The following is a 27,788-nucleotide window of genomic DNA, read 5'->3' as shown; positions in this document are numbered from 1 at the left end:
CTGCCTGGGTCACCAACTAAATGCATTTTATTATACCTCTAATGATTTTTAAATGGAAAGAATCAGTTTGTGGGAACTCCAATCCTTTCATTATAGAAATAATTAAGCTCTTTTATTTATAAAATGAAAATCTCAGGGGAGGGAGGTTAAACTTATGAAGATTAACAAATATAAAAAAAAAAGAAAAAGAGGATATAAAACAGACCTGCTATTGTATATTAAACACTGATATTTCAGAATAGCATTCTGGGGGTTTGTTCTCTTTCATTCAACAAAAGGAATTCTTCAGAGCTCTCTTTACAAAAATACATACAGTAAATTCTCATCATACTTTTTATATCACTTTTTAGTGTTAAAACATAATATTTACTGCAAACTACAAAGGGAGAATCTGAACACTGCAGCTGTATTCTGAATCTTTACCAAGACTATCCTGTAATTCTCTACAGACAGTATCTACCCACAGAACAGTCTCTCACCCATCAGCCAAGGCTTACCTGGGGTTTAAGTTTCTCTGACTTCAGTTGTGAACATCTCTTTCAGATTTTGCAGCTTGAGGGCTCAATTCTGCAGCGTCTACTCAAGTAAAAATTCAGGATCATATTATTACTTGTCTTGATGTAGCAGCTAGGAGTCATTTACCTCTGTTGCCTTAGAGAATATACAAAAACAGAATATATCCTCCAATACACATGGCTTAATTGTCTATCGTGCTATATAAATGTTGTTTGCAAGTCCTCTGCCATAAAGAACTAGAAACCCAGCTGATCTGGCTAATTGATCATTCAGCCTCTGGTGTCAGATCCACCATAACAGCACCTATGCAATACCCTGTTCCAGCAAAGAAGCATGGCTGAAGCATCCTTTATGGAATTCCAGGGATAGCTGTTGGGTTTTGTTGGCAGCCAGTATAGTTTGCCTCCCTAAGATTACCGTATGTTATAATACAGCTAGGCCAATATAGACCCACAAATTATTCATAATTATCTGTATTACTATAGCACTTGGGGGCATGTCTACACTATGTGGAAGATTGACACTGTCATGGTTAATCTTCCAGGGTTTGATTTAGTGGGTCTAATATTGACCTGATAAATCAAACTCAGAGGGCGCTTCCGTTGGTGCCAGTACTCCTGCTTCTCACGAGGAATAAAAGAAGCTGACAGGAGCATTTGCTCCCATTGCCCCCTTTGTGCGGACGGCCCAGAAATGTGATGTAAGATACATTGTCTCCAGCTACATAATTTATGTAGCTGGAATTGTATATTTTACTTCAACCTTCCGAAGTAGTGTAAATCAAGCCTAGGAGCCCAATCATGGATCAGGACAAAAATTCAGTCCCTGTTAGGGGTGTAATGCCACATTTGTTCTACATTTCCAGCTGTGCTCAGCACTTCAGTGATACAGCTAAAATACCGACCAACAGTATTATATGGAAAAATAAACAAACCACTGCCCACAGGGTATTTTTTCATATCTTAAAAAAAAGTCAAGTTTTACACTGTGTACAGTATCTTCCATTCTTCAGGATAGAGCATTGTGAACATCTGTATAATCAGTGAGCATCCATGTACATTCATCTTGCCAGGCTTTACGGACTCATTCATTAAGATTAGTGTGTGTATATTTTCTAGTATTCAGGTAAGCTTTAAATAGTTTCTTCATTATCACTGAAATAAAGGACTGGGAGGTTGATGTTATGCTTGAGCTGATACATTTTCACGAGAATTTGTAAGGGTGAACATGTAACCTTAGCCATAGTACTGAGATCCAATGTGATAAATAGATGTTCACGGGTAGAAGAAAATGGCAGCTTATCACATGAATCTATTTCCACTGTCTCTTCTAATCCTTTCCCATCAAAACTACTACTGGAAATTTATGTCTTTCAAGCAGATGCCTGTGGGTTTTATGTGGTTGATTTAATGAAGGTAGCTAAATAAACTATATCTTCCTTTCCCCAAAATCATTTTATTTGTCTCCAATGTAGAAATTTCTTGTGAATCATCACAGCAAGACACAATCCCCTTTCATCTATCCCAGCAAGAGAACATGTTTGTCTAGCCCCAACCAAATGTACTGCATCATGCTTTAAAGCTGCTACGTTATGGTATATAGAAACTATTTTAGATCATTTTTAGAGGTTACCTCTCTCTTCATAGATAGTTATAGTTATTGTTCATCCTTCTGTGGAATTTGTAGTAGGGAGAAAAGTCTGAACAGGAAGAGAGAGATCAGAAATTTTACTAATTTAAAGTAGAAAACATTATTTAAAAAATATAAATAAAATATGTGAAATAGATACAATAATTGCTGTGAAATGCTATCTAGGCTTAAAGATAACTCACTCACCTGATAATGGATTTCAGTAAAATTATTATATCACAGCACATGAAGCTCCTGCATACTTAGGATGGTAACCTTATGAGAATATTTTCTTACGGCACTCTTGGGGCTTTATTCTTCTTGTCTTGGTTTGATATTCGAAGTGAGGATGACTTATCCAAAAACTTAAACTTACCTTTTAAAAAAAAAGACCAATCCAAGTGGAATACTAGAAAAGATCATCTTTTTCGGATCAGAACAATGGGAAGAGAGTTATCCCAGTATTTAAAAACCGAGTTATTCTAGGTTAGTTCACCCTAATGTCTCATTCAAATAATGACTGTCTTTCTCTCTCATACACACATATCATATTGATATATATTATGTAAATAAAATCACCTCTGTTTAAAATTATGGTCTTGGAGTTTGAACCTAAATTGAGTTTTTGCAGAGATTTGAGCTGTAAAATGAGATTAACTATGTAAACACTGACACAATCTAGTCTAGAGCTACAGGAAGTCGTCACCTGTTCAGTTTATTGGACTTTAATTTAGCTGCAACCTTCTTTTGCAGTTCCACACACAAATGGAATAACGAGCCGGAAATCTCTGGAATGGCAGAACAGATCCTCTTCTGAAACCATAGCAGGAGGAAAAGGTAAAGGCTTAGGAACACTGGATTATATTAGGTTTAAGAGAATGAAATGTCTTTATCCTGTAGTGTGGAAGCTGGACAGCTAAAAAGGTAAATAATATTCTTTCAGCTTTTTTTTTTAAGTGGGGATAAAATTGAGACTTATTTGATTCAGTTCAGTCTCTGAATTTTTGTACAATTATACACTGTAACCATAGTAGTTTTGTTCAGGAGGGACCTAGAGCAGATTTACTTTGAGTTTTCTGGGACATTTGAATCTCAAAGAAGGGGATGATATTGGGCCATGGTTGAGTCAACAGATACTCAAGTTGGAAATGACAGCAGCTATCATCATCCAGGCAGGGCCAGCTCAAGGGCTTTTGGCACCCACAGTGAACCATGACTTTGGTGCTACCCTCCCACATATACACACATTCCGTACAGAGAAAAATGAGAAGTCTAGAATGAAAATTTGTCTTTATGTATTTGGCATTCAAAATGAACAACGTAAAAAATGAAAAAAAAAACGATTTTATGGTTTTTTTTTCTACTTTTCATTACCTGTATAGGGTAAACTGCACAGTAGCTGACACTTTAAAGTTTTAACCATTCTGAATTCTACACAGTGTTTTTAGTCAGTGCTATAAACAGCTGTATTTGAATTTACAACTGTCTTCCTTCCAAAGGAACTGTTTTTTGAGAAGCTATGAAAATCTTTATTCTTTGATATTAAATTATGTCTGTTTTAAAGTAGTAACACTTTTACACCGGGCCATCGGTTTGTGTAAACATTTAGAACTTTTCTTTTCATGCTTTTGCTTTTTGCAAGTTGTTAACATTAGTAATCGGGTGTTTGAAAATCGGGGCTTTACTATTATTTTAATAGTAATATTCTACAATAAATACACCATCTTAATCTTACAAGCACTTTTGACTCTCCTTTTACAATCCTGTTACATTTTCTTACCAATTTTTTTAAATCCAACAAAAGGAAGTTTTTCTTCATGCAGCACACAGACAACCTGTGGGACTCTTTGCCAGAGGATGTTGTGAAGACCAGGACTTTAACGGGGTTCAAAAAATAACTAGATACATTCATGGAGGTTAGGTCATAGCAACACTTATTAGCCAGGATGGGTAAGAATGGTGTCCCTAGCCTCTGTTTGTCAGGGGCTGGAAATGGATGACAGTGGAGGGATCACTTGATGGTTACCTGTTCTGTTCACTCCCTCTGGGGCATCTGGCCACTGTCAGAAGACAGAATGCTGGGCTAGATGGACCTTTGGTCTGACCTAGTATGGCCGTTCTTATGTTCTAATACAATAAAAAATGTTTGTAGGCCCAGTGTTTTCAGGATCAGTGCTTGTAACACGGCAGAACAGCTGTTGTAGGTCACTGACCGGCCTTCACTAAGCGGTAAGCAACATTGACTCAACTATATCATTGGCCAACACTGAGTTACTAAAAGTGACTGAACTGCCAGATTCTGCCCCCAGGCAGCAAACTAAGGCGTTTGTGAAGCTAGGCTGTGACACATTTTAACTGTACTTACATACACAGCCATGCGCCACAATTTGAAATAAAGAATACAACTCCCCTTCTGACATAGCAACACTGCACTGGTTTGTGAGTACAATATTTTATCCTTTTGTTTAGAAGAGATAACATATTCATATATTTTTAAATAGAGAAAAAAAACACTTTCATCTAATTTGATGCCCCTTAAGCCTGGCACCATAAGGACCATCTTGTTTGCCTATGTGGTCGGAGCAGCCCTGCATTCAGGTGCAAAAAACCTAACTCCTATACAAAGTTCATGGAGATCCCGGACATAACTCACGGAGATCCCAGACAGAAGAAAATTTTAACACAATGTTTTGCCTTTCCTATCCCTCCAATACTCAATGGAAGCCCTCCAGACATTCTGTACTATTTTTACAAGACACACTAAGGAAAAATCTGAGTTTTAATACAATCAGACAGTAAGACATTCAAGCGTTTGAAAAGCATTGTCACTTTAGCCATCAGAATATGTATACAGTTTGCTGTAAATTACATGTATTTACCTGCTAAAATATCTTTTACTAGGATGTGTTCAGCTGTGAAGATAACTGCTAGTTGTATCTTCTATCCCTTGCAGCAAACATGTCTGAATGTGAAATTTTCCTGGTAGCATAACAAGAAACCACAGTGGTTAATGCAATTAAGATGTGTGCTAACAAACACACACATTGGAAGAAACTGATGTAAAAAGACATTCCATTGTGAAAGCAAAACTCAGTAACTGGAAACACAAGTTCATCCGGGGGGGGGGGGAGGGGGGCGGTGGATGACTAGCCAGGGTATCTTTTTGCATAGTGCATCCTTTTTCTCCCATGCTTTTTTCCTCTCTGTGCTGGTGGGGAGACAGCCTTTTCTAAGTTCTTTGGCATAATGCACACCCCAGAGTGTGTATATAGTATTCACTTTCCCCCAACCAAACTTCAGCTAAAACTGCTTTTTCAAGGGGTATAGTGACCATAAGGAAAAGCTGCTTGGATTTTTTTTTATTCATGCCTTTACGCAATGGGCAAGGCTGATCTGCCCAACAGAGATTAATGTGCAAGTGATCCCTCAAAGCATGCTTCGTGTGCATTGTGGCCAGGCTTCTGAAAATAATTACTGGCAACAATTAAAAGTTTCCTGTAATCAGAATTTCTGAGATGTCACATAAGACTGCCTTTAAAAAAAAAGTCTTGGTCACCTTTTGCATATGAAATCAACTATTTTTCAAAGCTAGAACTCAGTCCAGTAATCCCCATCTATTAGTGTATACGAGGCAAGATGTGCCATGATTTAGTTGCAGAAGCACCTAGTTTGGCATAGCTAGTTCCTGCAACCACTTGTTCAAAAACCCAGTAACATCATCACGTATCTGGTGTAGTGCTTATCATACCGGGAAAGTTTTCTGTGGGAAACAGTATTTCAAGAGGAGTTTTAAAATCCCAAACATCCTATCTATTGCTCTAGCCTCCTCTTTGGAGCTATAGTCAATCTCCCTCAGCCAGAAAATTGGGTGAGTTTCAAAAAATAGTGGCAGCATCTGTTTCCCGCTCGGAAGTATTTCTGAGTAAAGATGTGCTACAGAACTGTAAAATATTTCTGAATTAGAATCCTTCTCATGCCTCCTAATGTTGCTTTAGGCACAGATAAGGCTCTCCTAACCCTATCCATTCAGGGCTGCTTTATATGCCCTTATGAGACCCAGGCTATGTCTAGACTGCAGGCTTCTTTCGAAAGAGGCTCTTTCGAAAGCATCTTTCGAAAGAGCCTCTTTCGAAAGATCGCGTCTAGACTGTAGGCGGATCTTTCGAAAGAGCAATCCGCTTTTTCGAAAGAGAGCACCCAGCGAGTCTGGATGCTCTCTTTCGAGGAAGCCCTATTTATATTGAAGAACGCCTTCTTTCGAAAGAGGAACTTTCGAAAGAAGGCGTTCTTCCTCGTGAAACGAGGTTTACCACCATCGAAAGAAAAGCCGCGTTCTTTCAAAATTATTTCGAAAGAACGCGGCTTGAGTCTGGACGCAGGGGAAGTTTTTTCGGGAAAAGGCTACTTTTCCCGAAAAAAACCCTGAGTCTGGACACAGCCCCACTGGCTAAGTCAGGACTGGCATGATTTTCCGCAAATGCTTTTAACAGAAAAGTTTTCCGTTAAAAGCATTTGCGGAAAAGAGTGTCTAGATTGGCACGGACGCTTTTGCGCAAAAGCACTTTTGCGCAAAAGCATCCGTGGCCAATCTAGACGCGCTTTTGCGCAAAAAAGCCCCGATCACCATTTTCGCGATCGGGGCTTTTTTGCGCAAAACAAATCTGAGCTGTCTACACTGGCCCTTTTGCACAAAAGCTTTGCACAAAAGGACTTTTGCCTGAATGGGAGCAGCATAGTTTTTCCGCAAGAAGCACTGATTTCAGACAGTAGGAAGTCAGTGTTCTTGCGGAAATTCAAGCGGCCAATGTAGACAGCTGGCAAGTTTTTCCGCAAAAGCAGCTGATTTTGCGGAAAAACTTGCCAGTCTAGACACAGCCATTAGGTTTCCCCCGTTTGACACAGAGATTCTTTTAATTGGCCCCTTTTACATGTTCCTCCAGTATCCAATGGCATCCCAGACAGACACTGTGGGGGCAAACTAGGATGTTTTTTCTTGACTCATCTATATTAAAGTATGAGCAGAGTTTAGTGACTGGCTTAACTGTGCCTGGGGCACCTTCATATAAAGGCTCAATGACATTTTTGTTGGCATGTCATTACATTTCAATATTTTCCAGAGTCAATCAAGGGGGAGGCTGTCAAATCCTCTTAAAATCTAGAAAGACTATAATGAGTGGTAATCAATATTTGCTTACTCAAAGGATAATATTCCTCCATTTATTCATCCCCCGCATGGCTTTTGTTGTTGCGGATGCTGTCACAAGTTTTAAAGACTATCTTCAAAGACTGTTTTATCTTTGGTAAAGAAACTCTGCACATCTTGATGGATTTACCCAAGACTCGTCCTTTCTGCCAAGACAGTGTCTATATCTGGCTGTCTTGTGCTTCCCTAATTGAACTTTTAGAGGATAGGTTTGGGGGCATGTTGTGAAACCTGGAGGGCCAGTGGACTGCTTTTAATCTGTCCCTTTCTTTCTCTGTCTAGGAAGTAAAACACTCACCAGCAGAGCTCCCAGGGTTGTTTGAGCAAGCAAGCATTCCCACCATATCTAAATGCAGACCCTAGTAAGCAAAAATATTACTACTGCAAAGTAACTAACAGCCTTTGCCCTGCATGCTTCTCCAAATGACATACTGTTTCCCTTATTTCCTTGAATTTTCAAGATAGTACAGTGAAGAGGAGCACATCTTATCAGAACTAGTCCTGCGGAAAATTCCCACATTTCAAAATTTGTTAAATAGTCAAAATTTGTCACAATGGAAATGACACAACTCTTCAGTGTGGAATCTCAAATTGTTTTGATAACATAAAAGCAGGTATCATACTAAGGAATATCTATATCTACAGATATAACATAAATGAAATGAAACTAGAGTCAATATCCAAATGTTTTGACATTACTGAAATGAAACATGTTGGAACAATTCATTTAGTACATTTCTCAACAAATTTTTTCCCAAAAACAAGATGCTCCCATAAAATGTTTCAATTTCAACAAAACTGCATTGTCCAACAGAAGAAAAAGTCTAATAATTTTTTTTAGATGAACACTACTTGTTCAGTCATTGGTGGCAATGTGTAGTATCCTTCTAGCTACTTAACCAGGCTTTAATTGTATCAGAATGATGTGGGTTACAAAAGGCATCATAAGGTTACGAACTTCTCTGGCCTTTGGAAATTGAGTTTTCTTGGTACAACTGCATCTTCTCCAGGGACTATTATGGGCACAACTATATTGGTTAGGATCACCTGTCTTCACTCTTGGACTCACATAGATATTCCAGCAAAAACTTATACTATAGATCTGGCTAAAATAATAAGGTTGCCTGTGGCCTTAATTTATGAAAACAAAATTTACCCCAGAAGACTTATTAGTGATTTCTTTCTCTATTTTCTTCTATTATAACTGTCACTTTTTAACAGCTTTTTTCATTGGTAAAACTTCTTAAGAAACACGGTAACAGGATTTTGGTGCTCTCTGTCTTTTCTTCACTACCTATTATTTATATATTCATACGAAAATTTATATATTCATATGGAAAATTCATATGGAAAAGACTACAAGAATCAGCAGATTTTCTTTTCCTTCCCGGGCCCCATTTCTGTGATAGTAACTGGAGTCTGATTGTTTCACAGCACACAGTAAAAACTTAAGCACACTGGGACGCTTAGGCTATGTCTAGACTATAAGCCTCTTTCGAAAGAGAGCGTCTAGACTGCAACCACTTCTTTCAAAAAAGCGAGCCACTTTTCCGAAAGACAGTACCCAGGCAGTCTGGATGCTCTCTTTCAAAAAAGCCCCGTTTGCATTCAAGAACACCTTTTTCCAAAGAGCGCTTTCGAAAAAAAGGAGTTCTTCCTCATAAAATGAGGTTTTCTACGGTCAAAAAAACTGCCGCATTCTTTCGATTTCATTTCAAAAGAATGTGGCGGCAGTCTAGATGCAGGGGAAGGTTGGTTTTTAGTTGGGGTTTTTTTTTTCTTCGAAAAAGGCCACTTTTTTAGAAAAAAAAAACCCTGTACTGTAGACACACCCTTAGAGCACAGTAAATAATATCAAGAGTCAGAAGGGCCAAGCCACTGCCCTGATCTCTCCATCAGTGAGTGAGTGGAAAGAGTAGAAGGTTTTACTCTTCCAAGCAAATTTGCTAAGAAATCTCGTTGCTGCTGAGAAGTGATTGGAGATAGAAGACAGATAGGCCTGTAAACTGTATGCTTATCTAGTTAACAGGCAGGAGAACTGTTAGGATTAAATTATTATGATTCAAAATTAAACAGCAACAGACTCATAATATAAACATAAACTTATTTTAAGTAACCTGTATTATTTACAGTGTGGTTGTAGCTTGACAGTCTGAGTAACTCTCTCAGACCTCAAGCAGAGTCAAGCTCAAAAGCTTGTCTCTTTTCACGGGCAAATATTACCTCACCTCTCCTCCTTGTCATTTTAAGCCCAATCTCAAGACGCTGCTTGGGCAGAGGAAAAAAACCCCAAAGCGGGGAGCAAAGATAAGAAATATCATTTGTAGTTGTGAGAGATTTCAAATACTGGGACACAGTCTGGTTACACGATGTGTGAAGAATAATTAAACAATAAGTATGCAAATATGATAATATCCCTTGCATAGTATTAAAAGAATGAACTAGAAAGGGCAGCAGTATTATAACTTTCCATTGAAGATCTCAAAGTAGTTTACACCAAAATAATCTCTGCATTTTTAAATAAAGTTCCTTTAAAAATAGCGATTTAAAAGTTACCAAACTTACATGTCTTTTTACAGAGCTAGCACATACCAATATTTATCACCTTTTACAAGCAATTTGCAAAATCAAAATCAAACAGTAAATTAAATTTTCAAATTGTGCTTAACATCACAGTGAAAATGTATTCCACACAGCCAAACATGCTTGTTTATAAGCTTTCTTGTCATGCTACAGACAACAAAAATATGCATTTGGGCAGATTGAAACAAATGAAGTGAGATATCGATTCCTTACATGTCACTTACCTGGTTTTTCTCTGTGTTTGTTTTGTATGTAGCAAGTATCATGTGGAAATGTCTGGAAACAGGAGTTGGATACTTATCGCGATGATAGCAGAGAGAGTTGAACAGAATGAAGCTCATGGAAACCTCGTGTGTTAGTTAACTTAGCTTGTCACAGACAGACAGATAAACAGCAACTCCTAGAAGAGAAATCTGGAAATGTGGATGTAGTAACTCAAACTCTGAATGAGATATATGGGCACAATACGGTATTTGTACTGTGCAGCCTGCAAGCATGCACACATTAGCATAAAGGGAAAAGGTGAGTGTTTTGGAATTCATTATCACTATTTACAAATTAATTTGTTCCTGCATGTCTATTTGCTGATTGGAATTCTGCCAACTTCCATAATTATATAGTGAGCCCTAGTGACTACAAACAGATCCCGATGTGAAGGTGACGTACTGCCTTTGCATTTTGGGGGGGTCTCACTTTTTTTGCCTTACCACCTCCAAGCAAATGAAACACAAAGAGTGTTTGTTTTGAAGTCAGCAGATTCACCAGAATAAATAAAATTCCTTTTTTAATGAAAAAAATCCGCTATAATCAATCCATGAATTTAAAAAAATTGTTTTACAGCATTTGATGCAAGCTTGCATTTAACACATTTCTTTGTATCACCTGGAAAATATCCTGTCTGCTGCCCTGACATGCTTTGGTCACTATTTGTTATACACCATGGCTGTGTCTACACTGTCATGAATTTCCGGAACTGCTTAAAACGGAATACTATTCCGTTTTCAGTTTTTCCAGAAAAGGAGCATCTACATTGGCAGGCTGCTTTTCCGGAAAAGCCCTTTTTCCGGAAAAGCGTCTGTGGCCAATGTTGACGTGCTTTTCCGGAAAAGAGCCCCGATCGCCATTTTCGCGATCGGGGCTTTTTTCCGGAAAAGACTACTGGGCTGTCTACACTGGCCCTTTTCCGGAAGTGTTCCGGAATAAGGACCTATGCCCGAGCGGGAGCAGAATAGTTTTTCCGGAATAGCGGCTGATTTTGTACAGTAGAGCGTCGTTGCTTTTCCGGAAATTCAAGGGCCAGTGTAGCTCACAGCTTATTCCGGAAAAGCGGCTGATTTTCCGGAATAAGTGGCCCAGTGTAGACACAGCCCATGGGATTGCTTACGCATTCCAGAAACCAGTAAAGCTCTCAGATTCACAAGGAGGAAAATATCCTGTATAGCTCAACTCTTCCTATCATCCTACCTGTAGCTTCCCCAAAGGCAGGGAAGTGATAGAACCTGATTGTAAAGATGACATGTTACTATACAAATATAGGATACTGTACAAACGATCTGATAGTTTTTTCTGCATATCTAGCTCCCCATGAAACTTAGATAAGGCAGATATGCTAACCCACATACATACAGCACTATTCAGGGACCACTAGAACAACATCTATACCCACTCTGTCAAGAGTGCTAATAACAAAAATGCCACATGGAAGAAAGTCAGGTGCCTATCACCTCTCTGTATAATTTTAAGCCACAGAGACCTTACAAAAATAATCAGGTTTTGTTTGTTTGTTATTCTTTTCATGCAGGACTTATGTTGTTATTTCATCTTTAGTCACATACAGCAGAATGAAGCTTCAAGTATTCCTAACATAGAAAATGTAAATACATATTAATAAAACAGTTTAGAATTCTCTGAGTTATGAACTAGGTCCATAAACAATTACTGAAATTTCCTTTAAATAAATAAATGGGGGAGGGGGGCATTAAAAGAGGATTGTACACAGGTGGTAAAAATAAAAAGTAGCCCTCACTAGCCTAAGGCTGCCCAATTTATAAAGCTACTAAAACAATAAGTCATTCTATTGCCACAACGTTTTAATAAGTGGTTTTGCTTATAAATGTCAGTCAGATTAGCATGTGTAGCCTAGTAACAACATTCTGATGAGCAGTGCAATACAGCTTTTAATTTTGGAACCCTAAAAACTCCCAGGATAATCTTTCTAAATTAATTGCAAATCTGGGAAGTTCTTCAGGAAACAAATACTGAGGAAAAAGAGCATTTCTGCAGAACACTGTCATAAAGATTTAATAAAGCACATTCTCCATTCTAATGTATGAGAAAATTGGTTAACAAGACTTGAGCTGCAGGTTTCCACCACAAATGTCTTCTAAATAATACCAGAATTTGAGTGGAATTCATTTAGAAGACAGCTGCACTTTGATATACTGAGCTGACGGAAGCACATGTTCACTGTGTACCTTTTGGATGACAAATATTTTACTGGTTTTCTGTGTATTGTTATTAGAGCAAAATGCATTTTAATACAAGCTTAGTGCATGTTTTCAGACTTCTATTCACTCTCAGAACGAGATCACAACCAATAACAAAAGTGTAAACTGGCACTCACCAAATGTTCTTAAGCCCTTTTGGAGATGGGCCACACCTAGAAGCAAGGAGACATTAAACTAGGAGTGGGCAATAAAAGGGCAGTGATTGACCAGGGTTAGCTCCAGGTGGCCACTGCTGCTATATTTATCTACACCTCTGCAGTATGAATGATCACAGCTCCCATTGGCCGCAAACATCAATCTGTGGCCAATGGGAGTTGCTGTCCCTGTGCGCATGGAGGTGGAGGTAAATACAGTGGTGTGGAGGCCAGCCAGGGGTTAACCCTGGCAGACCAGATCCAGCCCATGGGCTGGTATTTGCCCACCCCTGGATTACACCCATTTAAACCAGGGCTTGGCTTTTCAGGAAGGGCTAAGCTTTGAACATTGGGCCCCTTGAAAGTGTCTCATTTGGGTATCCAAAAACAGTGGCTATTTTTTGAAAAACTTGACTAAAGCGTTCTTTATTGAGGTCCTTCAACAAGTGCAATTTGCTCCCTCCAGCAGCCCGCCAGCGTCTGGTTTTGCTAACCTTACAAGCCTGGTGAGAGTCTCCCCCCAGGCAAGCACTTGCTTGACTGTGGGCCATTAAAAGAGTTACTTATGACTGGTGAGGGCAGTGCAGGGAGCAGGACTGTTTGCACCATCAATTATTGAGAGCTTGATTAAACACGTTAAATCAATCTGTGTCTTGACTAGGCTATCTAACAATATAGGGTCCTCTAGTGCAACCCCCTGCTCAAAGCAGGATCAACCCCAGGTTCTTCTCTTACCCATTCACCATTTCTGCTTTAGTAACCTGTTTCTCTATTGATTGGTCAACTGATTATATGGGGTACATTGTTACTGGTTCTTTGGCAACCAGACAGTCTGCAGAGTGAGTCTCTGCGGTTGCCCTCCTGTGATTCTCCCTAGGCAACAGAACTCCAGGGCTTATTGTTTAATGCTCACTGAGAACTCCAGAATGTGGCTATAGCACCAAACACATAGATGGAGAAATCCACAAAGGGGCACTAGTACCTGGATAGGGAAAGGCCTACCAAAGTGAAGCCCAGCATCTTGTGGTTCGATTCATCTATAACAGGCCGCTTGTTTAAAAAGGAGTTTCCGTTGCTATACATTAACTGCAGTGGTCACCAGTGAACAGATCAAGACCCCATTGAACAAGGGTAGTCAACAAAGGATAAGGCAGGCAGACAGAGATGTCAGTATATGACAAGTTGCGATGGTTTTTTAATGGAAGTGCAGACCCCTTAGTCTGCATCTGAGTCTGCAGAATACAGGCTGAAAACCATTGAGAGGAACCAATACTTGCCCCGTGTGCATTTTGTCTAATTCATACCCTCTGACCTTACACTGAAAGATGAACCTCATGAACCTATTGTCCATGCATGGGACAAACCAGCAGGCTTAGTCTCTCTGCATTATATTCTCATTCCTCTGTGTCATATAGCGACTTTGACTACTCTTTCAAATATCATCTGCACATGTGAACCTATGTTTGAGGATCTTTCCTGTGGATTTGTCTTGCAAAGCAGTTTGGAAAATCTTAGACTCGTTAGTGATATCTGTGAAACTGTAGTTATTAGCAGTAGCATCCCTTCCCCTCTTTAATACCAATAGCCTTCTGGTCAGTGAAATAGCCCACTATAACATAAAACAATTTCTTATAAGTAGACAGTTCAATCTAAACCATGATGGCTAGTCTCATATCTACCAAATCTGATTCTGTTTTAAAATGCCCCTTTTAAATGCAAGGAAGCTACTCTCTGCCAAATCGCAGTGCGCCATGGAGTATCCCAATCATAAAAAAAAAAAAAAAAAAAAAACAAAGAACAAAAGCCATGTACCAGAGAAGAGAAAAGCTCTTCAAAGTTATCTCCTGGCATTTCCTCCAGATCATTCCCTGAGAAGATTTCCATCTTCCCAGAAGTCCCTCAGATTTAGGAGGATCTAGTGAAGTCCAGTTCCATCAAAGCTTGTGATTTGCACTGTCTCTTGAGTCCCTATTTCCTCAGTTCCCTGGAAACACCAAACATGTGAGTCAATGGCAATGCAGACGTTATTAGAAATATGATCATCAGATGTCTCAGATTCATCCACACTGTGTGTACTTGCATCTCAGTCAATCAGCACATATTGGTGAATTATAGTGCAGGGGAGGTATGTGGTCGATCATGTTATTCTTCATTTCTAATGCTCAAACTGACACTTTTGCAAGTGTGACACATGACTCCAATTCATGGCTGTCCTTCTGCCAGTGACAGCAAATAAAACACTTGCAAGCATTCCAGTTTGCTCCTCTGTCTTGTCTATATTTGCTTACAGAAGCATCCTCTATTATAGGATACCATACTAGTAAATCTGGACCCTCACGTGTATTTTTTGTACTTTGAAAATGCTCTTTCCCATATTTTTACAGATTTACTACTGTCCTTCAATTAGCTCTTTAAAAAGAAGAGTGACTGATGCCACAATCTGCAATTTGCAAAATAAAATAACACTATCCTCTATGATGAATAATAGAACATAAGCAAAAATACTGAGAGAGAAACAGTTCATTATACTAATTGCTCCAAAGTAAATGAGGTGGAATGACTTCTTAATGGAACCCTGTTCCCATAGGTTAGACATTTGCCCATTACAAACCAATAGAGTAGCAGCTATTTTGGGCGGACGTGATTCACAGTACTTTATTGAAAAAGGCTATTAACATCAGCAACCACAAAGTTTAACCTGCTATAACACAAGTCTGAAGCCTATAACAAATTCCAAGCCCTAGTGCAACACAAAAGTACCCACAGTAAATACCACAAACATCTGCGTATCCGTACACAACAAAAATATCCTGAAACATGCAACTTTGTGGAAATTTGGGGACATAGGACAGATTGTCCCATTGAACTACTTTTTTAAAAAGAAATTGTTGTCACAAAAGGAATAGGAACAGTATCATATCATACATTCGGTGGGGGGGGGCGACAGAATTGCCATGGCTGTGGTCTAAATTGTGTGTGTGGGGGGGAGGACTGGCTCCATGTTCCTGGGAGGGGCGAGACCTCAGGTGGAAGGGACAGGTTAGTCATAGCAAGAATTACATTAGCCATTTGGCCAAAGTGTTATACAAGATACTCAGGTTCAGCTAACTGTCCACCATGACTCCCCACACTTTTTCAGAGTCATTGCTTCCTAGGATGGAGATCCCATACAATAAGTATGGCCTACATCCTTTGCTCCTAGATGCATATATTTATATGTAGCCATAATAAAATGCATATTATTTGCTTATGCCCAAGGAATCCTGATTGCTCTGTATCAGTAACATGTCCTTTTCACTATTTACCACTCTCCCAATTTTTGTGTAAACTGCAAAATTTATGAGAGATGATGTTATATTTTCTAATAAAAAGTGTTAAATAGTATAGGAGAAAAAACCAATCCCTCTGGGGCCACACATTCTCTCAATCAATATTTTTCATTTACAATTATATTTTCAGAGCAGTCAAGTAGCAATTTTTAATCCATTTAATGTTTGCCACGCTCATTTTATATCTTTCTAGTTTTTTTAAATCAAAATCTTATGTACTTCCAAGTCAAATGCCTTACAGAAGTCTAAGTATACTAGATTAACACCATGACATACATCAAGCAAACTTATACTCTCACCAACAAAAGATATGAAGTTCATTTGACAGGATCCATTTTCCATAAACCCATATTGATTGGCATTAATTTTATTACAGTCCTTTAATTCTTTATTAATCAAGTTCCACATCTGCCGCTTTCTCTCTGATAACAAACAAGAAAAGGAACATTATGAACACTCAAGTATGAAAACCATTGAATGCTATTTTTCTGGATGGTCTACTTCCTTGATTGCGTGGGTAAAGTAACCCATTGCCCACTAAGAACTATTTGCAACTATGTTACAATTGCTCTGACAACTATGTTATCAAATCTGGCAGCTCAAAGATGTCAAGTAAATATGTTTCAGTGATTTATATGTTATCCATTAGAATTGGTTTCAGTGAGAAGAGGGACTGCTGACCAGATGGATTGCTGGGGTGTTCGGTGCACCCGGTGAAAACTGCCCTCATTAACTTTCTTCTGCTAACAGGAAAAAGCCAAAAGTCCATGTTCAGAGATGAAAAACAAACCACTTTAAAATTTCATCTCTATGATATTTTATAAAACCAAAATGCATTTCTTGAACATGGACTGTAACTCAGCATAGTGTGTTACACTGTGTTGTTCCATAATGGGTGAAATGATATACCAGAGAATCATAGAATCATAGAACACTAGAACTGGAAGGGACCTCTAGAAGTCATTGAGTCCAGTCCCCTGCCCTCATGGCAGCACCAGTACTGTATAGACTATCTCTGACAGATGTCTATCTAACTTGCTCTTCAATATCTCCAGCGATGGAGATTCCAAAAAGAGTAGGCAGAAGGGTTTTGTAACAAATAAGGAAGGAACTAACTCATACATATTGGCTACGTCTACACTGCTGGTTTTGCAGCCAGTCAGTATGCAAATGCAGCACAAATTAGCATATCACCGTGTCTCATTTGCATAATTTATGTGAGGCATTTTTGCCAGGGGAAAAAGTAGTGTGGACATTTTCTTTTTGCGCAAAAACCCCTTTTCCTGCCAGATCGGTAAACTTCATTTTTTGGGGCATAAGGATCTGGCAGGAAAAGGGGTTTTTGTGCAAAAAGAAAACATCCACACTACTTTTTTTCCCACAAAAACCCTTTGCTCAAAAACACCTTGCATAAATTATGCAAATGAGTCACAACTATATACTAATCGGTGCCTCATTTGCATACTCACTGTTGGCAAAACCAGCAGTGTAGACATAGCCATTATGTATAGAGCATGCATGATGAGGGAACTCTCACAATATACCTCTCTTTGCGTGTTTTGCTAAAATAAATCTATCTACCAAGGGGCTACACGCCCCTTACAGCTGCCATCAGGCGCCCCCCATAGGTTGGTGCCCTGGGCAGCTGCCCAGCTAGCCCATGCTTTAATTCGGCCCTGCATTGAAATAGCCCATACAAAGTACAGAGCCTGATTCAAAGAGGCCACTTGAAAGACTCTACCCCCAGTCTATTCAATATCCTTAGCTCAACCTGCACCCTCCTCACACTCTCTGTGCACTCTACACCTCAACCCAACCTGCACCCCCATTCTTCTCATTCTCCAGTCCGTTCAGCACCCCTAGTCCAACGTACACCCCCAGTGAGTTTACAGGGACTTGGGAAATATCCATAGTCAATTTTTTTTTCACTACATGAACTCTTGTACCTTAGCCAGATGTTTACATTATTGTCAAATTCATAAATCCAAAATGTTTTGTTTCAAATACTTTTATGTCACATATTTAAAATGATGTGCCCTATTTGTAACTTCGGTGCCCATGAAAATTAATACTTGCATCCAAACCTATACAATAGATTAATATTATGGCCTGATTTTAAATTCTGGTCACAGAAATGGGTGCACGCATGATGCACACATAAATGCATGAGAGTGCAATGGTGGAAACACTACTTTTTTGGGTAAGTGCAAATTACTAATTTAGTACATAACTATGCAAAAAAGTGCACAATTACTTGCACATGTAAAGTTAAGAAAATCAGACCCTTATCTGTCTGTTTCATGGATACGTATGTGTTGTGTGTTCAGACACATCCCAGCTTTGGGTGACATTAAACCTTAGGTGCTCAAAAAATGCATAGTCTGAAATATGTGCTTACCTATGTGTCAGACACATTTAGTGGCCATGTTAAACCCACATTAAAAATTGACCAGTAAATATAAATTCACAACACAGTATTTCCATCTTGCAAGCTTTCAAAAGTAAAAAATCATAGTCCTAGAAGTCAGAAGGTTAGATTAAAAAAAGAGATGATTTTTACTTTCTTTCTGGGTTCAAAGCCTTTACGTCTCATGTTACAAGATTTTTCCAAACTGGGATGGCCTATAAACTTACCGTGTGTTTTTAATGAAAGCTGAAATTCTCAGGCATTCACTTGTCCCTGGGAGCTGAACCTTAAAAAATATATCACGAGACTTGTGATGTAAGTGTAATAGTTGACAAAGTGCAATAGAAAGGCTATATGGAGTATGGAAAAAAATATGAAGGAAATACCAAACACAGCAAGAAAGAGGGGGAGGAAAAAACAAATGAAAATGTTCTTCGAGATTTAGCGCAAAGACTGTGCAAGAACATCAATATTTCCTCTGACCGACTTCAACCCATTAATCTCAAGCACTTAAAAATTCCATGCTGTAAACAATACAGTGCCTTGAAAGTTGCAATATTTAGGATTACATTTGTTTAAAGGAAAGCATCAGAAAAAAAAGGATTTTCTCAAAATATGTCAGTTGCAAAAACAGAAGGAAGTTCAAATTATTTAGATAAAATATACTGCAAATGATCTCAACAATAACTGGCACACCTTTCAGTTTTTCTTTTTCCTTGGAGTCTAATTTTTTTTAATCTACTAGATTAGAAAACCCAAAGGATTTAGATTGTAAAGTACCCCTGTCTTCAAGACAGGAAGTCTAGTTTTGGGAGCTGACATTGCTTCATATCTTGATTTAAGCACAAGTTCTCCTCCCTCTAATCTTTAGTGGAGCCAGTTTATATTTATCCTCTCAAAGTGGTTTTTGATTCCTGACACTATTACATATATTATTATAGAGGGACCATATTTCCCAGATTACCTGGAAGAATACTAAAGCCAAATTCACAGTAAAAGAACAGGCAAATATTTTTGGTTGGTTTTAAAACTCTTGTTGTGGTTCAAAGCAGTTTTACAGTGAATATTTTTGGAGATCATCGTTAGAAGCACATATTTTGGGGCATTTTAACTGCCTCAGAAGATTAGTAATAGAGTGAAACCATTCACTTCAAAGTCACTAGTTCAAGATCCAGCCCCTGTTAATAAAAACAGCAAAAAACAACTAATAGTCTTGCAGCACCTTAAAAACTAACAAAACGTAGATGGTATCATAAGCATTAGTGTCTCAAAGTTGTTAAATGGCCCATGAGAAAGGGGATACTGGACAAAGGACAGAACAATTCTCAAGATGATACTTATAAAAAAACAGGCCCAGACCCTGAAAAGCACTCAGGCACATGATTAAATCCCACTGACTTAAATAGGATGTAAGTATGTGCTTAGTGCTTTCTTGACTAGAGATGCATTCCTGAACTGGGGTCACCAATAGGCTAGTGTTAATGGATGCGGTCAATCAGGTATATTTCCTCAGAATTAAATGATCACAGAATCATAATACTGTAGTTAGAGACTGAGAAGACTTCTTAGAACATCTGTTCCATCTGCCAGGAGCCAGGGATGGGTTTTCTCTAGTTCTTTGTCCAATGCAGTTTTAAACATCTCAATGGACGTATTTTCCATCACCTCTTGGAAATCATTCCACAGCTCAACACTTCTCTCTGTCAAGTTTTCATGATATTTATCTTACATTTTCCCTTTCTTATTTCCATTCTATCAGTTCAAGCTTGAACATGCATGTACCACAAACTAAATAATTTCTCTCCGTCCTTAATATTTATACCCTTCAAATACATGTTCTCCTTAAGTTATTGCCTAGGTAAACTCTCTCTGTTAAGCCCTTCAAGCTTTCCCCATATTAATTCCACCAGTGCTGCTCATCGCTCTTCTCTGAACTTCCTCTAATTTGTCAAATGTTGTGGTACAGTGGTGAAAAAATGTATGCAATATTCAAGAAGCTGACAGAGTCATAAAGATTAGCCAATTGCTTACTAGCTTTGTTTGTACATGATTAAACAGATTAAAACATTAAGGGCCTTTAAACATGGGCTACTTTACATGCATCTGCACTTGAAGTTCATTGCTTTATTTGCTGCCATATCATCTTGTACATTTATGGGTGCATCTAGACCATATTCCTCTTTCTAAAGAGGAATGCAAATGAGGGAAATAAAAAATGCAAATGAAGCACAGATTTACAAATCTCACGCGTCACTTGCATAATCGCGTCCGATCGCATTTTAAAAAAAGTTTTCTTTGAAAAAAAAAAAGCAATCTAGATGCAGTTCTTTCAGGGAAAAAAACCTTTTTCAAAAGAATGCTTATTACTGAAAAAAGTTTTTTTCTTGAATGAACCACATCTAGAATGCTTTTTTTTTTTTTGAAAAAACCTTTTCCGAAAAAGCGATCGGACGCGATTATGCAAATGAAGTGCAAGATTTGTAAATCTGAGCTTCATTTGCATTTTCAATTTCCCTCATTTGCATTCCTCTTTTGAAAAAGGAATGTAGTCTAGAGCAGGGGCAGCCCTAGACTAGCTGCCAGCAACTGGCACCCTGGGCAAACCATGTAATCGGCGCCCCCACCTCCAAACCCCTCAATGATATTGCGCCACCATTTGGTGCCCCATTTAACTTGGCGCCCTAGGCGACTGCCTAGTTCGCCTCTATGGATGGGCCACCCCTGTCTAGACGCACCGTATGCATCACTTCACTTCCACTATCAATACTTCCTATCAATACTTGCCAAAAAAAATCTGATTCTTCTAGTAAAATATCTGTCCTGCAGTTCCAAGTTCATCCCCATTTGTCAAACTTTCAAATGTTTCCAAATACCTCTCAAAACACACCCCAAATGCCTTGCATCATCAATAATTTGTAGAACTTTCATTCTTATTTTGTGTGTGTTTTGGACTAAGACTTATGCAGGAAATTGGGAAGCATGATGGTACTTTGATCTATGGAGTGGGTGGAAGAGGGAGGGAATTCTATTGCCCAACAGTGCTGAAACAAAACAATCAGAGCATTAAAAAACCCAGCAAATTTAAGAGCTGAGTTTATTTCTCTTGGAATTACAGCTTCAGTATTGTTTCTGTCAAAGTTGTGCATCGTGATTAATGAGAATACCTTTTTAATATGAGGATGCCAAAACACTGCTTATATAACAAGCAAGCAATAAAATAGGGGAACTTGACATATGATAATTCAAATGGCTTTGTGGATAAATTATTGGATTGATCAGTTCCTGAGTCAGAAGAATTTTTGCTTTTTTTTCCTGCTAATTTTAGGTGGTTTTCACTCTCTGAATGACAGACATTATATATACATATCACTCTTTAACCTTTTACTGCTATCTTTTTGTTGAATTATCTAGATTTTCAGTGGATGTTTCCTTTGAAATAATATAAAGTAGCAAGTTACATTCTTAAAAATAATGGAGGTTTTTTTGTTTAATTTCTTCTCTATTCCCTAGATTGTCAGTTTATTAATACATTGTTTTTACTGACAGTGTAAACAATAAAAATAAAATGATTTTAAAGTGACTTTGCATTTAAGTTTTTTTTTGAAGCATCATTAATTGTATTCCTCATCTTAAAGAAAATAATGTAAATGTATTATATCATGCAAAGAAGTACAGCAAAACAAAGATAATGTGGTTAAATGAACATTAATGGACAAACCTGTCATTGGTATACGCAGGTGTAGCTCTGAAACTGGTCCCATTTTCGAATTTAGAGGAAGATGAGATGATTATATGGATACTGTTTTTTTTAAAATGTAGCAAACAAGCCAGGCAGGGAAGGAGTAAGAGAGGGCTCTAAACAGAAACCCTACAGTGAAATAGAGACAGACAAAAATTAGCTTTAGGAATAACACTGTTTTACTTAGTCTCAGAGGGGTAAATAATATTTGATTTCCTAGTGCAATTAAATAATTATAAGGAATCACTGTCTTCTTCTGTCACATATGGCATAGGTAGCTTTCTTATTCTGTACAAACACAAATAAAAGGAACAGAAAATACCACATGGCCTAAGTTCCCTCTAAGCTGCGCAAGCCCACAGCTATTTTCCGAACCTCACTCAGAGGTTCAAAGCTCCCACGCCAGCTGGGAGCTCAGCTGACTGGTGGGGGTGTGGCGTCTGTAAACAGCAGCTAAATGGAGATGCCGCACACTAAACTGTCGAGCTCCCAGACCAGATAAGCAGATAAGATAAGCAGGGGAGATAAGCAGGGGAGATAAGCAGGGACTAAGTGGCTAGAGGAGTGAGTGAGTCGGTCATTAATTAATCGGCTTGTGGGGGAAGTTAGAGGGGAGTGGAGCTTGGAGAGTCATCTCTACCCCAAGAGAGAGAGAGAGAAAGAGAGATGGACAGACAAAAGGCAGAAATCCAGCAATCTCTTCAACCATCCTGGGCTGGAAAGGAGAAGGTAAAGGGCTGACTACAAGGGATAGGTAGGGGAAAGAAGAAGAGGGTAGGTACTGGCATCTATGTAGTGAGGTGGAAGCAGGGGGTAGTTTGTTTAGGCTGTTCTGATTCACTTGCTGCAGTCCTTTCTGTCTGTCTGTCTGTGTTGTGAGGGGAGAGAGAAGCAGCTGCATGGGGTGGGTTGTGTGTAAGGAGGACATTTGCATGATTGCATTTCAAACAAAGTTTACGTAGGTGTTAATGGTTTAAGATAAGAAAGAAAAAGATTCTATTAACAGATTTTTTGGAGTGTTGCAGATATCTAAAACTCTGAACTTCATGATTTTTTAAAATCTTATGTTACTAATTAATATATGGTAAATTGTATGCTAGTTTTGTAGGATGAAACTTCATTTGCAAGCTCTTTGAAACATGCATCTGTCTACAAACTTTGAAGCCATGTGTTAATTTGTTCTGGGACTTCTATTCTTCTCCAAGTGGTTGAAGGTTAAATCCCTACCTTATTGACTATGGAAGTGCTGTACAAAGGGTACCTCACAGCAACTGGACATAGGTGTTTTGTTTTAATATATTTTCTTCCACACATATGGACTGCTTAAAATGTTTGTGTGTGTGTGTGTGTGTGTGTGTTTGGTTTGTATTGGTGGTGCACATAAGCAGGGCTCGACAATTAAGGCAATATACTCGCCCGTGGCGAGTAGATTTTAGCCTGGCATTGTGCCGCAGCATGATCAACGCATGTGCAGTGCAGTCTGTGCATGCGCAGCGTGCCAAACCGCATGGCTGGTGAGCGGGGCTCACCGCCGCTTGTCAAGCCCTGAACATAACATAACAACGGCCGTACTGAATCAGACCAAAGGTCCATCTAGCTTATGATCCAACACTTCAGTTAGTCTATAAGGTGCCACAGGACTCCTTGCCACTTTTGCAGGTTCAGACTAACACGGCTATCCCTCTGATACTCTTTAAACTCTGTTACAGTCTCAGCCTTCACAGCCTCCTCTGGCAAGGAGTTCCACAGGTTGACTATGTGCTGTGTGAAGAAGAACTTGCTTTTATTAGTTTTAAACCTGCTACCCATTAATTTCATTTGGTGTCCTCTAGTTCTTCTATTATGGGGACTAATAAATAACTTTTCTATATTCGCCCTCTCCACCCCACTCATGATTCTATATACCTCTATCATATCCCCCCTCAGTCTCCTCTTTTCTAAACTGAAAAGTTCCAGTCGCTTTAGCCTCTCTTCATATGGGACCTGTTCCAAACCCCTAATCATTTTAGTTGCCCTTTTCTGAACCGTTTCCAAGGCCAAAATATCTTTTTGGAGGTGAAGAGACCACATCTGTACACAGTATTCAAAATGTGGGCGTACCATACCACACACTACCTCAATATTGGTGTTGCACATAAGAAATTTCAACCCCCTCCAAGAATAGGAAATGTTACAAGGACCACTGCAAATGCTTTGTAAAGGATATATATAAACTGATGCATAAAGTTAAAATGACTTGCCTAATGTAACCAAGTAGGCCAGTATCCCAAAATAGCTATCCTGCATCTTCACAGCAAGCCTGTTATTTTGGGCTCACTATTCTGACGTCCTTGTACACCTTATTCTAAGAGGAGTAAGGGATGTTTCAGAATAGTGCTTTATTTCAAAATTTGGTGCTGTGGTAGACGGCACCAAATGACAAAATAAGCTATTTCAAAATAGCATCAAAATAAGATACACAATTTGTATAGCTCAAAGACTGTGTCCAGACTCAGGGGCTTTTTCGGGAAAAGTAGCCTTTTTCCGAAAAAACTTCACCTGCGTCTAGACTGCTGCCGCGTTCTTTCGAAATTAAATCGAAAGAACGCGGCTTTTCTTTCGACGGCAGTAAACCTCATTTCACGAGGAAGAACGCCTTCTTTCAAAAGTGCTTCTTTCAAAAGAAGGCGTTCTTGAATGTAAATAGGGCTTCTTCGAAAGAGAGCATCCAGACTCACTGGGTGCTTTCTTTCGAAAAAGCAGCTTGCTCTTTCAAAAGTTCCGCGTGCAGTCTAGACGCTCTCTTTCGAAAGAGGCTCTTTCGAAAGTATCTTTCGAAAGAGCCTCTTTCGAAAGAGGCTTGCAGTCTAGACATAGCCAAATTGTGTATCTTATTTTGGGTTACAGTGCTGTGTAGATGCACCATAACAGAGCTGGGAACAGAACCAAAGTTTCCTACTTCCCAATCCAGTGCTCTAGCCACATAGGTCATGTTTTCTAGATCTTTTTATCATTTAGCTGTTCTTTCCTGAAATGTAGCTCCCAGAACTGGGCACATACTCCATTTGAAGTCTAATCAGTGCAGAGCAGAGCAGAGCAGAAGAATTACTTCTGTCTTGCTTACAACAATCTTGCTAATCCATCTGAGAAGGATGTTCATTTTCTTTGGCAACAGTGTTAAACTTTTGACTCATATTTAGCAGTCTGATCACCAGATTCTTTTCTGCAGTACTGCTGCGTAGGCATTTTTTTGTATGGGTGCAACTGATTGTTCCTTCATGAGTGAAGTATTTTGCATTTGTCCTCATTAAATTTTGTCCTGTTTACTGCAGACCATTTCTCTAGTTTGGTCCAGATCATTTTGAATTATAACCCTATCCTCCAAAGTGCTTGCCTTTCTTCCTCGCTTGGTAACGTCTGCAAACTTTCCAAGTTTATGCCATTATCTAAGTCATTGATAAAGATATTGAACAGAACCACACTCAGAACCACACTGATCTCTGCAGGACCCCACTTGTAATGCCCTTCTAATATGGTTGTGGCCCATTGATAACTATTAGTTGGGAATGGTAGTTTTCCAACAACTTATGCACGTTATAGTAGCACCATCTAGGTTGTATTTGTTAATCAGAAGACAGCATCAAAAGATTTCCTAAAGTCAATATATATCACATCTCCCACTCCTCCATCCATCCACAATGCTTATACCCCTGCCATAGAAAGTGATTAGGTTAGATTGACAAAATTTGTTCTTGACAAATATAGGCTGACTGTTACTTATCACCTTATCTTCTTGATGTTTGCAAACTGATTGCTTAATTATTTGCTCCATTATCTTTCCAGGTACAGAATTTAAACTGGTCTGTAATTCCCCCACTGGACCTTAATTCCCATTTTATAGATGGATACTATGTTTGCTCTTTCCCAGTCTTCTTGACTCTCTCTTGTCTTCCATGACTTTTCAAAAATAATCCAGTCTTTCAGTATTCTGAGATGTATTTTATCATGCCATGGTGACTTAAATATATCTAAATTGTTTAATAAGTAATTTTAACTTTTTATTACCCTATTGTAGCCACTGATCCTAGCTCATTTTCATTGGCATTCACTATATTAATAAAGTTTAATAAAGACAAATGCAAAGTGCTCCACTTAGGAAGGAACAATCAGTTTCATACATATAGAATGGGAAGCGACTGTCTGGGAAGGAGTATGGCAGAAAGGGATCTAGGGGTTATAGTGGACCACAAGTTGAATATGAGTCAGCAGAGTGATGCTGTTGCAAAGAAAGCAAACATGATCCTGGGATGCATTAACAGGTGTGTTGTGAGCAAGACATGAGAAATCATTCTTCCGCTCTACTCTGCACTGGTTAGGCCTCAATTGGAGTATTGTATTCAGTTCTGGGAACCGCATTTCAAGAAAGATGTGGAGAAATTGGAGAGGGTCCAGAGAAGAGCAATGAGAATGATTAAAGGTCTAGAGAACATGACCTATGAGGGAAGGCTGAAGGTATTGAGTTTGTTTAATTTAGAAAAGAGAAGATTGAGGGGGGACATGATACCTGTTTTCAGATATCTAAAAGGGTGTCATAAGGAGGAGGGAGAAAACTTGTTCATCTTGGCCTCTGGGGATAGAACAAGAAGCAGTGGGCTTAAACTACAACAAGGGAGGTTTAGGTTGGACATTAGGAAAAAATTCCTAACTGTCAGGGTAGTAAAAAACTGGAATAAATTGTCCAAGGAGGTTGTGGAATCTCCATCTGTGGAGATATTTAAGAGTAGGTTAGATACTAGGTTAGATAAGGGATGGTCTAGACAATATTTGGTCCTGCCATGGGGGCAGGGGACTGGACTCGATGACCTCTCGAGGTCCTTTCCAGTCTTAGTATTCTATGAGTCTATGATATTAAGATGTCCAATCACCACCAATCTTCCTGGTGAAAACCAGAACAAAGAAGTCATTAAGTACTTCTGCCATTTCCATGTTTTCTGTCATTCTTTCTCCCTCCCTCATTGAGTAATGGGCCTATCTTGTCCTTGGACTTCTTTTTACTTCTAATGTATCCGTAGAAAATTTTCTTGTTACTCTTTATGGGTATGTCTACACTACCCCGCTAGTTCAAACTAGTGGGGTAATGTAGGCATACCGCACTTGCAAATGAAGCCCGGGATTTGAATTTCCCGGGCTTCATTTGCATAATGAACGAGATGTACCGGTAGTTCGGAATAGGAATCCTAGTTCAAACTACCTAGTTCGAGCCCCGTGTAGCCGTGCTGCACGGGGTTCGAACCAGCGGGGTTTTAAAAATGGCGGCTCCCCGCTTACGCAAATGAAGCTCGGGAAATTCAAATCCCGGGCTTCATTTGCAAGTGCAGTATGCCTACATTACCCCGCTAGTTCAAACTAGCGGGGTAGTGTAGACATACCCTATGTCTGTAATTAGTTTCATGTTGTCTTGTGCCTTGACCATTCTAATTTTGTCCCTACATGCTTGTGCTATTTTTTATATTCATCCTTCGTCCTTTGAACTAGTTTCCACTTTTCAAAGGACTCCATTTCTGCAGTGTGGAGTCAAGCCAATCATATTTATGAATCATGTGCCTTCACTGAAACAAGAGATAAAAATAACTCTCATATCCGTTCTTCAGTCTGCACATTTCATTAATTTAAAAAAAAGGAAGAGCCAAACAAAGTTGGGTGAAAGGAAGGCCAGCAAAGAACAAGTAGAGCATAGTAACTTTGGTATGAGAAAAGTATTT

Source organism: Pelodiscus sinensis, chromosome 13 (genome assembly GCF_052426305.1).
Source record: "Pelodiscus sinensis isolate ZL-2025 chromosome 13, ASM5242630v1, whole genome shotgun sequence".
Lineage (NCBI taxonomy): Eukaryota > Metazoa > Chordata > Testudines > Trionychidae > Pelodiscus > Pelodiscus sinensis.
The sequence above is the reverse complement of the archived record's forward strand: the minus strand, read 5'-3'. Positions refer to the sequence as shown.